Genomic DNA, 12,552 nt, shown 5'->3' with positions numbered 1-12,552 from the left:
TGCTATGGCCCGGGAGTGCAGTGGAGGATGGCCCAAGTGCTTGGGCCCTGCACCCGCATGGGAGACCAGGAGAAGCACCTGGCTCCTGCCATCGGATCAGTGCGGTACGCCGGCCGCAGCGTGCTGGCTGCAGCGGCCATTGGAGGGTGAACCGATGGAAAAGGAAGACCTTTCTCTCTGTCTCTCTCTCTCACTGTCCGCTCTGCCTGTCAAAAAAAAAAAAAAAAAAAAAGAATAACACACTATTCAAAAGATCATCATCCAAGCTGCAGCTTCGCTCAAATAAATACCCTGGCTACATGTATCACAGGAAAAGATGAGCCCCTTAAAAAAAGCCGAAGTTCTAATCTTCACTATTAAATCAAGTTCTGACTTTGCTGAATTTGCAAAGATAAAAGAAAATAATTTCAGATGAATAGGGAGGGCTCTTAGTACCAACATGCAACATGTTAACTTTGTATTTTCTAAATGGTTTTCTACTTGTATACAAAAGTATAACTTATAAAAATCTTCTTTTCACAGCAGAAATGTTTCTCAGGCAAAATAAACCAAAAGTACATACCTTCTAAACTGTTTCCAAAACTGATGAATTTGAACTTTTGACTGACTCTGTATCTAACTATGTCTGATCATCAGATACTCCAAGGAGAAGGCCACAAATCTGTTGCTTACTAATTTTTCCACTAATGTTGAGTTTCCATTCAAAGAAAATATTAGAAAACTTCTATAACACTACCCATGTTATACTGTTAAATAGTTCCAATAAAATCTATTCAGTGATTAACGACTAAAAAGTAGCAGAGCACAAACAAATATTCAGCTGGAGAAACAACTCTTCAAGAAAGGACAGATGATTTCTTCTGCTATACTAAAGTAATAAATAGATATTAGAATTAAAGTTGCTATAGAGGCCTATACTAGCTATACCAACTAGAAAGTTGACTAAATGTCAGTTTGTAAATTAAATGCCTTTGAAAGTGACCTCAGAGATAAAAATTTACAACAGGTCCCAAATAAGAGACTTTCTCACCTAAATCCCTTGAGAGTAATTACAGAGTTCTACCGAGCAGGTGTTTCACTGGGTGCTAAAGACACCTATGTCCCTTGGGGCCCGTGCTGTGGCACAGCAGGTTAATGCCCTGACTGCAGTGCTGGCATCCCATATAGCTGCCGGTTCAAGACCTGGCTGCCTCACTTCTGATCCCGCTCTCTGCTATGGCCTGGGAAAGCAGTAGAAGATGGCCCAAGTCCTTGGGCCCCTGCACCCTCGTGGGAGACCTGGAAGAAGCTCCTGGCTCCTGGCTTCGGGATCGGCGCAGCTCCAGCCATTGCAGCCAACTGGGGAGTGAACCATCTGATGGAAGACTTCTCTTTCTCTCTCTCTTTCTCTCTCTCTCTCTCTCTCTGTCTTTCTCTCTGCCTCTACTCTCTCTGTGTAACTCTTTCAAGTAAATAAATAAATCTTTAAAAAAAAAAAAGACACCTATGTCCCATAACTGAGGTCCCCTCTTTTATTCCCAGCTGTCTCTGGACCTCAGCCTCACACCAAAGCAGATCCTGGGAGGCAATGGTGACGGTTTAGGTAACTGGGTTCCTGCCTCCCATGTGAGAGACCAGGATTGCATTCCCAGTTTCCCACTCCTGGCTCCAGAACCTGATCCAGCCTGAACCCAGGCTATTGCAGACATTTGGGGAGTAAACCAGCAAATGGGAGCACTGGCACTTTCTCCCTCTCTCCCTTTCTCTGTTTTTCTCTGCCTCTTGAATTGAGTTTTGAATTGGGAGAAAGAAAAATTGGGGAGACTTCTTCACTGAAAGTTGCCCCAAACTCTCATTTCTAACTTCTTGGAATATGGCCTTAATGGCAGGTAAATACAGAAATAGCCCCAGGAGAGTATGGCATTGCAAACAGTCCAAGGCCAGCATGATCATTGGCTGCACAACCACAGACAAGTTACTTAGCCTGACACTCAGTTTCCTCACCATTACAATGGGATACTTCTCATCTGAAAGTTATGAAAAATAAAGTAGTAAAAATAAAACTCATGCCACAGAAGGAGGCTCTCAGTCCAAATTATCTTTCCTCTTTTCTCCCAGTATAAACTACCACTTGAGAAATTATCCTAAAAACATTCAGGGAGTGGATGTTGGGCATAGCAGTTAAGATTTCTGCCTGGTAGCAGTTGAGATTTCTGCCTGGCTTCAATATTATGTGAGAGCCTGGGTCTGATTCCTGGCTCTGGCTCCTCACTGCAGCTTCCTGCCAATTCAGACTCTGCAAGGCGGTAGTGATGGCTCAAATAATTGAGTCCCTGGCACCCACATGGGAGACTCTGATTGAGTTCCAACCTCACTGGTTCAGCTCAGCCCAGTCCTGGAAGACATTTGGAGAGTGAACCCATGGATAATAGCTCTCTCTTTCTCAGTCTCTCTCTCTCTCAAATAAAGTCTTTGCAATTGCAGTCATATGGGGAGTGAGCCAGCAAATGAGAGCTTGCTCGTTCATGTTTGATCTCTCTCTCTCTCTCCCCCCTCCTTCTCTTTTTCTCTCTCTCTCTCCCTCTCAAATAAACAAATTAAAAACACACACACATAAACTCAACTTTGCCTTACATATAAATGAGAACTGTGCAGTCATTCTTTCACCCTAAGAAGCAAAAGTGTCTGGATAAGTTTACTTCAATTATCTCACAAAAACAACAGGTGTCATTATTTCACATAGCCCTGATAAAAGTTTTTCATAATCCCTTTTTAATTGACACTTATATGAGGGGTCCTCAAAAAGTTCACAGAAAACACATTTTATAAAATGAACTATACATGGATTTCAAAGATTTTTTGCACCAAAATACAGTTATCTTTTAATTCCATTTTCAACTAACTTTATTAAGTATCCCCATAAGTAGGGAAATATTAAAGCCTCAAATTCATTTATCAATAATTATATTACATGGGTAGTAACAAATACCAAATGACTCAACTGCAAATCTTTAAAATCAAATAAAGGTAAAAAGAAAGTTCAACTCCACATCCCCATTCTAAAATATTCACATTACTGGACACAATAGGAGAAGGGAACAGATCAGAGAAAGGGGAATATGACAGGATGGGATAGGAGGGGAAAGTGGAGGAGAGGAGGAAGAAGGAAGAGAGGAAGGGAAAACAGAGAAGAAAGAAAATGGTAATTTCAGTGACTCAAAAGACAATCAAAGCTTGACAGCTGGATAGAGAAAATTATTTTCTCATTTTCTTCTATGCTCCACCACATTCCCTTTGCAGTCAATGAGAACTCTACACTTGGATGAGTTCTGAGAGGTGTACCAAAATCTACAAAACTACTCAGCATTTTTTAATATTAAAATAATCAGCATTGCTAATAAGACTCCCCCTGAATTACTTAATCTGTGGCTTTCCCATACCAATGAATACAGTCATCTCAAAGAGTAACGAAAGTGGTATCAATAAAATCTTCAGCATTAACTTAAGTTTCAGTCTATACCAAATGAAGACTGATTTAAATCTCTTACCATAACAATAAGCAGAGAGAGCTACTATTTATTCCTAGAGTGTCATACAGATTCTATCCCATGGTATACTTCCTGTTTTTCTATAATGGTCTTACAGGAAATTAAAAGTAAAGGTCATTACCTTAATATTCTATAATTAATTATTGAAAATAAAAGTATCTAAAACTTCTGTGAAACAATTCAATCTTAAACATTCTCACCTGAGAATAATCTCAATTGTCAGAAAACATTTTCCACTTTTACTTTTCTGATAGATGGAAAGACACATGTGCAAATGATGCTGTAATAAAGGATATAAAACAGCTTCATGACATTTTTAATAACAGTAAGCCATAATGAAAGTAGTCTGAATATCACTCAAATATTCATCATGGTATATGTTTCACATGTGATGCCAATTTTATTGTGTATTTGTTTAATAAAATAAATACCTCCACAATAAGGGAATCACAATGTCAAAATGGCATACATGAGGGGAACACCAGCTTCTGTGTGTGTGTGCTCAACTGAGGGAGTGCAAACATTAATGACTACCATATTTTGCTTACCTGACTTTACACTCCTGTGCCTTCCATCCTTATATTTGGAGACACGGAGTTTCAACATTTTGACTGAGTTACCATATAATATTAAGACATTTTCTATGATTTGCCGGCTTGCGGTAAAGTCAAAATGTTCAGATGAGCCATCATCAAAATCAGCAAAAGGATTTTCATTAAAGTAAATGGGTAGGAATATTAGATCATTTCACTGTGGACTAAGGAAGTGAATATGAAAGATCAGAATTCCTTATTAAAAACCCTTAGGTCAAGACAGGCTTCAGAATTTAGATTGTTATGCCTTTATACGAAGGTAAAACCATGCAGACAGCATATATTATGTAATATTTCTAGGTAGATGTAAAATAATACCTCATAATCAACCAATAAATAAGTACTATTATTTCTACAACAAAATATGTGAATATTCTTTCAAAGTGGGCTTGAAAACTATTTTAAATGGTTCCATGACAGTTTGGGTTAGGTCTCACTACCAAACGAGTTTTGATGCTAAACTTTTTGAGGAAAAAAGCTTTTAATTTTTCAGTTATTTAGATGAAGGATTGTGAAATCTATTTCTAGTACCTCTACACATTAAAGTACAAAGGCATCTTCAAAAAATAGGGCTTATTAATTCACTGCAGATCAAAAAGTATGGCAGATTAAAATTTAGCTAGGTGGGTAGATGTACCTGGCAACTATAGTCTTAAAAATCAGGAAATGCAAAAGTTTCTTAATTTTCATTTATTCAAATAAATTATATGATTGGTGTCTACTTAAATATTTTTTTAATGTTACAGACAATGTGCATTTAAGTAAAACATTACTATCTGTAAACTCTGATACCTTTAGTCTTCTGTACTTTCTTTGCGTTTGACCCAAAGTGGCATTCACTAACTTACGGTTTTCACGTTGTTTGAAATTTCAGGGATTTGTTTGGTGTATTGATATTTCCCATTCATCTTCTCCTTAGCTTGCTCCTCTTTTTTATTTAAGTGCCAATTTTGTGCAATGAAATTTGTTAAGCATTACACATGTAACACTTCTCAACTTTCATGTCTTGACACAAGGGTAAGTATAAATCAGTCACAAGTGCCCCAAATAGTTAAGTGAGAACAGTTAAACTACTACACTTTACAATTTTACCATTGTCTATGAGTAGACTCAAGATTTTCATTTTGATCTCATTCTCACTTGTATTCTGATGCTTTATTGATAGGAAACGGAGTAGCTTTACCACACTGTGAACTACCTACAACACACACAGCATAATTTATCTAGGTCTATAATCAGGAAAATCAAAATGTCCTATGTGTAAACATGGAATCTTGTTTTGATGGAAGAGTTTGGGAGCTGATGCTCTAGGACATTCCAGAAATTCACCAGAGTAAATGTGCCAGACTGTCAACTAACCACACGGAAACATGGAAAGAGCCATCTTCCTCTCCTATTCCAGGCTATTTAAAAGAACTTCTGCATTATTTCATGATTTTTTTTTTTTTTTTTGGACAGGCAGAGTTAGACAGTGAGAGAGAGAGACAGAGAGAAAGGTCGTCCTTTGCCGTTGGTTCACCCCCCAAATGGCCGCTACAGCCGGTGTGCTGCGCCAATCCGAAGCCAGGAGCCAGGTACTTCCTCCTGGTCTCCCATGGGGTGCAGGGCCCAAGGACCTGGGCCATCCTCCACTGCACTCCTGGGCCATAGCAGAGCGCTGGACTGGAAGAGGAGCAACCGGGACAGAATCCGGCACCCCAACTGGGACTAGAACCCAGGGTGCCGGCGCTGCAGGCAGAGGATTAGCGTAGTGAGCGGTGGTCCGGCCTCCAAGATATTTTTACCTGAGGACCATATACTATCGTTGGTTTAATTATTTACTCAATACTTTAGAATATTTTTAATTTTTCTGATAATTCATAGAATCCGATTCATTCTCACTTTTACTTTGTATGCTATATAACCTTCTCATCATCTGAAGTCATTTTAGTACTCAGATCCTTGAACTGACTCACATATTTTAACTTATTAAATTTATATTTTGGTAGGGATGTCAATACTTCATGGTATACATTTAACCCTTTAAGTCCTTCATTCCCTCATTTTTTCATCTTCTCTCAATATTTATACTTCTAGATAGAATTCTTCACAGGTTTGTCTTCTTTTGTATTGCCTCATGTAATTGGCACTTCAATTTTCACCCCATCTTTATCTTAGAAAGAAAAAATATTAAAAGAAATCTTCCTTAATACATGAGGATTTTTCTGGATGTTTTAAAATCACCAACAGTATGCCAGCATTTCAACAAATTCCCCTCTAAAAGATAACATGATCACGTATGAATGCTGAAAGAAGTTATACTCAAAACTTTTCTCAGGAATGACCTAAAATATAGAAATATCTACTATTTGGCACAGTATACAAGAACCGTCCGGGAGGTGGTACAAACCCACTGAGTGAATCAGACTCTCCAAACCAGGGGAATCTCCATTCAGCCTTAGCCTTAGTCCTTCCTACCTTCGGAGCAGTGGTCTCAGAGGTTCGCCTGAGCAACGCCTGCATCTGACTTGCCAGGGGCCCATGCTGACACTGCAGCGCTGAAATGGCAGTGTTTCTCCTGAAGCCGCCTTTGTTTTCATTTCATTAAGAGAGGAGGGAATCTGACTAACAACATAGGAGAGATACCACTCACACCTATTTTAAAAGGTGCCCTCGGTGGTGAAATGCTAAAGAAGATGGACGAAAAGCATCTTCTTAGATTAAATCTTAAAACACAGGGATGGCAAAACGACAGACATGATATGTCAAAATTAAATGCGAAAATACAGTACTTCAGCGCATTTAAATATGATTGTAAATATATTCTGTATATTTGTAAGACACTAATAATAATTTCAGGGATTTCCTTTACTACAGCAGAAACGGGCAAATATGTAATGCGGCTATTTTCAAAAAGTTTTCTGTTTTTTAAATAAGGTTGAGCTGTGAAACCTTATTAAAGATGTCTGGGATAATGGTCAAGATGTCGCTTGGGACATCTGCATCCCTTATCAGGGTGCCTGGTTTTGAGTTCAGGCTCTACTCCCAATTCCAGGTTCCTGCTAGTGAGCACCCTGGGTTGCAGCTGGCAGCTGGGTCCCTGGCACACGTAGGAGACTCAGACCAGGTTCCCAGCTAGCTCCTGGCTTTGGCCTGGTCTAGCCCCAGCTGTTGCAAGCTCTTTGAAAGTGAACCAGTGGCTGAAAGATCTCTTTCTCTCTTTCCTCTCTCTCTCTCTTGCTTTCTCTGTCTTTCAAATAATTGTTTTTAATTTCAAAGTGATTCTTTTTTATGCAACATCCTCTTTAAAATACAGTGTTTGCATCCACTCATGCTCTTTGTGAAACATAGGAATAAATATACTTTAAATATGCTGGTTAATGACTAATAATTAGAAATTATTTTTAATTTTATGAAAATTATTGCTTTATTGTTTTAGCTGCTGAATTACATTTTCACGAGCTACATCACATTATTTTCAGATCTTTTGTTCCTTCTTTCTTTACTACATATAAAAAACTTTACCAATTATATAGTTACTTATAGCATAGACCAACTGTACTGATATATGCATCCTAGCTTTCACTCAAAGCTGTGTTCAAACAAATTCCCCCTGTTCCAAAGGATTAAGCACAAAGATTAGGTATATAAGGTCAAAGGCCCTATCTATACACTTTTCAAAGTACATTAAAGGCAGAGCTATCTCAAAGAAACAGTCAAACCCGCCCCTTAAAAAATTTTGGATACAAAGATCAAGATGGATTATTTAAGTCTCAAAACTGAAAAGTTTTAAAAATATGTAAGTCTCTAATGGAGATTCTCTCTCTAAAACCATGGCAAGTGCCTTCAAAGACATAACACTTGGAAACAGCAGATGAGCCACCTTTCCAGTAGCTAACACTAAATTTGAAACACAAATTAAGGCTTCAGTTTCAGAACTTAATAGAGGTATGCAGAATAATGAAATGGGAAGTTTGGAAACTCTTGATGACAGAAAAACAAAAATTTCTGTAAATTCTTATTTTGTTTGGTAAGCCTCAAATCTAAAACAGTTTAGGTGTGCATAACTGGTAATTCATTGTCAAGGTGACTTTTTAAGATCATGATTGTAAGTTTTACACTATCAAAACTACTCTTCAAGACTACTCTTAAAAATATTGCTTTAATGAGGCAATCATTTGATATCTCAAAGAAATGTAATGGCTCACAAGATCACTTTTATTCTGGAAATTATTGATCCCATATTAATTTCTGAATTGGTTAAATATATTTCCATGGAGAAACAAGTAAGGTTGCTGCAATGACCAAAATAAGGTGCCTCACATTCTTCAGTAATTCTTTAGTATTCTTTAGTAATCAGGAATGCATTTTGAATACTCTTGCCATATGTTCAAAAATTAAAAACTTCTCTTGCAAACAAGCTGTAAGAAAATCAAAGACACTGAAATCTACATATTTTGGTATTCACTAAATTCACCTTATTAAACCATTTCATTCTGACTATTCTAACTAGCCTCTCATAAGTGACATATTTTGATATCTCCAATCACTTAATAATCACAGTAATGCCAATAATTACATTCCACAAAAAATGTTGGGACACAGAACTTACATTATACAGATCCTTTAAATCCTTAGTATTATCAAAGTATATTTTGTTACCTGATGCGACTACCACAAAGGCCTCGTCTTCAAACTCAACACCTCTTAATGTAAGACAAGATTTTGTTAATAAACATGATAACCCAGCAAACCACAAAACGGCGAGGTCCCTGAATTATCTTTCATGGAAAAGTGAGTTGAGGTCCATTTTCATTCACAAAACATAATCTCCAAATCCAGTATGGCAATATTACAAAGCACCACAATCAATCCATACAACTTAAAACAACTGGTTTTCTTAAAATATCAGTGCCTCCGAATGCCTCACATGTTCCTTTACAATAGAGCGGCAAACTTTCAAGTTGATTTTCTGCAGGTTCAGCTCACCGTGTTGCCATCAGATGCTCTATAAACCCTCAGCTACGCTATTAGTTCTCATAAACAAACTTTGCAGACACTTTCTATCCTACACATACTTTGCAGATTTCTCCCTTTGGGAGGCATAAATCTGAAACAGACACTTAACAACAGAGGTCAAAGTTGCTGTTTATTGTCTATTCAGACTACTCAAGAGTTCCTAATTTCTCCAAATATATATATTTTGAAGGTTATTCCGACCAGTTCTGCATCAATCTTGGACACCAAATACTACAATTTACCATATTGCCCTTCCTCCCTTCCCCAGTCTAGAAGTAACTGTTACAAATGTCACAGTTATTCAAGAAAGAGAGTCTGGGACAGTGGCAGCAAATATCAGCCCCTATAATAAGAGAGAGGCCCTTCTATGCAATGCTTTCTTGGGTTTTTAATAATTCTTTCCCCTCATACAGGACAATCTTCCTACAGTGTTGTTCAGCATCAAATTTACTAGGCCTTCAACTCTGTATAAAATTTTATGATCAATTAAAATGCCTATTTGAAAATAAGTTTTCAAGTGATACACACTTGTAGATAAAACTGAAAAGAACATTTAAACTACCTTAACATCATAATAATAGCCTACAGCTGAACTCTGAGAAGTATAAATTGACTTCTGTTGGGAGCAGCTCAGTGAGGCAAGCTTTCTGGTCTGAAACCTCAAGAAAGCGTCTTCTTATGTGAACAATAGGGACCCTTTATGTCATCAATAATTGCTGTAGTGCCCCCTGTAAGAAGAGTTTGCATACTTACTCAGGAAGGCAAATTGAAAGTACACAGTGAGGAAGACGAACTGCGGCAAAGCCTTTGTCATATGATAGTGACCTATAAAGTATCCAATAAAGGTACATCATCAGTATGGGAAGGCTTGAAGACAGTAGTATCCCAAGCTCCGTTAACAGCTAGGAAGGAAGGACACTGAAACCAGGAGTCCAGCTCTCCGACAGTCCCTCCCCTGACTCCACCCCCTCCAAGGCAGAACAGTGAGGGCAGGAAAAGGAGAGAAGCTCCCCATATTCAAAGGGCAGAGGCTGGGGGGCAGCCCATCTGGCATTCCAGGGTGTCTCCAGCACCCTTGCTTCCCACTCCCCGTATGTACAAAGCAGAAAGTTGATCCATTCTGTACATGCAAAACCCACATCGCGATCATTCATCAACTTGCACAAGTGATCACCATCCCCAGGACAAATCCACCGGTAACCAAATCATAGCGATCAATAAGCAGCCCGAGCTTGGCGGTGCCCAGGAGTCAGCGGGAGGTGCCACCGCGGCGGCAGCGGGTCCAGGTATCCAAGCCCTCAGCCCCGAAGACCTGGGCAGCCACAGCGGTCTCCCCACATGCGCTGCCAGGGTCAGCAATCCAGAGATTGGAGATCGGAACCGATCGGAGAAAAACACATTCGCCAGAGCCCACGGTGGCAAGCGCAGGGCCACTAGGTCTGCGATGTCGGGGTGGGGGCAGCTGGGAAACGAGGAGGGAGGAAGGGAACGAGGGATCCCACCCCGGCTTTGTTGCTGGTCACCATCAAGTTTGCATCTTAGTACAAAATGTCGATCTTAAAGGCTGACAAGACAGAGGCAGAGGCAGACCGAGAAAGAGAAAGGCAATAGAGTCCATCTTGCTTTGGGGGAGAGGGGGGAAGAAAAAAAATGAAGTGCAAATCCCACACTCCGGGCGTAAAAGTCTGCTAAACACCTTTCCACAGCGGAGGAGCAACGAGTGGGGTGTCCCCGTGCCCGTGCCCGCTCGAACTGGCGGCGATCCGGGCAGAAAACGCCTCCCTGCCCTCCTCCTCTTCCTCCTCCTTCCCCTCCTCCTTCTCCCGTTCCTCCTCCTCCTCCTCCTCCCGCGGGCCCCGGCGAAGATCCTGCCGCCACTGCCTCAGCCTCCGCTGCCCCCCAGGGAGGCACCGCCGCCGCCCGGCCCGGCGCTGCCATTCCGGGCTTGGACCGCGCGGCGCGGCGCGCGTGGGGCCGGGCGCGGGGTGGCCGCGCAGGGACGTCCGCACCGAGGACCCCCCGCGCCCCCTGGCCGCCAGCAGGCTACAAAAGTCGCGCGAGCAGAGGTGGCGGCGGCGCGCAGGGGAGGGGGCGCGCGCGTGGGGGGGCCCACGCCGCGAGTGGGCAGCCCCAGGGGATGGCGAAGAACGCCCCTCCCCGCGCGGGGAAAGTACCCCAGTCCCCGTCAGTCAGCCCCGGGAACGACAAGCCCGGCGTCCGCGGCAGGGAGACGAGAACTGGACGTGTCATTAGCAGGACAGGCAATGGTTTCAAAGCCCCAGGCCAATGACCATTAGCAGAGGCAGAGCTCGCTCCGTCCCCATCCCCCACAACCTCCACCCACCTTCCCCTTCGTCCCCCCCCCCCCCACCTCCACCCCACCTCGCGAAACTTTTCAACAAGATCCACCTGGACGAATCTGTCCACAGACAGTTAAAATACTGACTAGACCCTACACACCGGGAAGGAAGGGAAATGCACGCTTTATTTTCCTTTCTACAGAAAGGAAAGCAAAAAATAGCTTCTCTCTCTGTCTCTCCCTCTCCCCCCCCCTCTGTCGTACATGTTGTGTCTTAGCTTTTTGCATCGTTTCGTTTTACCTTCCTCATTTAGCAGAAATGATCGAGGATAATTCACATATAAACGTGTTCCAGATTCTTGGATCCAGGGTCCTTGTAAATTACACGACTCGGGTTCGGTCTCAGTTACGTTAAGTTTCATACAATACCCCCAAGAAAAAAATTTAAAAATAATAAAATTTCTGAGGGTGAGTGAGCGAGACGAGGTGGAGGAGGAAAAGAAACCTCGAGTCTGATTTCTGTAATTTACAAGCGACCCGGATCGCAGCAAATAACAGCGTAACACGAGTGTGGCTTAGGAGGGCTGGGGAGCTCTTTCCAGAGGCATCGACCCCATCCCCGGATAAAGGATCTGCAAGTTTTCTGTCATCGCGACCATGCAATGCCATAACTTACCTTCAGAAACGAGACTTTAAACAGCCAAGGCCTTCCTCCTCCCCTCCACCACCACCACCCCCCAGCCTCGCTCTCTCCACCTTAAACTTATTGACACAACATAATCCCACATTCAAGCAAAATCCTGACACGGCCTCCCTCCTCCTCTTCCCCCTCCTCTCTTCCCTCCCGTTCCCTCTCCCTCTCCCTCTCTCCCTCTCCCCTCCCTCTCCCCCCCTTTCCCTCTCCCCTTCTCCCTCGCCCTCTTCCCCCTCTCCCCCTATTCTTCCTCCAGGCTACTCTGGCACTAAAACAGCACTTTCTCTACTCGCCGCGCATTTGGTTAGGGGTGGGGGGTGAGAGGGCACCGAGCCGCGGGGCCGGAACACCCAAATCCCAACTCTCCCGATGAACGAGCAACTGGGGCTGCTGCTCCCGGTCACCAACGCACACGAAACGTTCGATAAATCCACCGAGGGC

At 42.0% G+C, this 12,552-nt stretch overlaps 1 protein-coding gene across 26 annotated transcripts in view; it reads right to left on the bottom strand.

Moving 5' to 3' along the window:
* BBX (BBX high mobility group box domain containing) overlaps positions 1 to 12,552 on the bottom strand; it is a 289,118-nt gene that overhangs the window by 275,766 nt on the left and 800 nt on the right. For 16 of the 26 annotated variants that reach the window (XM_051819094.2, XM_051819088.2, XM_070072058.1 and 13 more), the window contains exon 2: positions 9,872 to 9,943. The exons of 5 other annotated variants lie outside the window; for them this stretch is intronic. The gene's annotated coding sequence lies outside the window, so the exon portion shown is untranslated. Of the gene's footprint in view, positions 1 to 9,871; positions 9,944 to 10,814; positions 10,879 to 12,093; positions 12,513 to 12,552 lie in introns of those variants that run through there. 5 more of the 26 variants (XM_070072036.1, XM_070072042.1, XM_070072057.1 and 2 more) reach the window with 5 other exon arrangements.

Source organism: Oryctolagus cuniculus, chromosome 4 (assembly GCF_964237555.1).
Source record: "Oryctolagus cuniculus chromosome 4, mOryCun1.1, whole genome shotgun sequence".
Classification (NCBI taxonomy): Eukaryota; Metazoa; Chordata; class Mammalia; order Lagomorpha; family Leporidae; genus Oryctolagus; species Oryctolagus cuniculus.
This window is presented reverse-complemented; position numbering and strand designations above follow the sequence as displayed.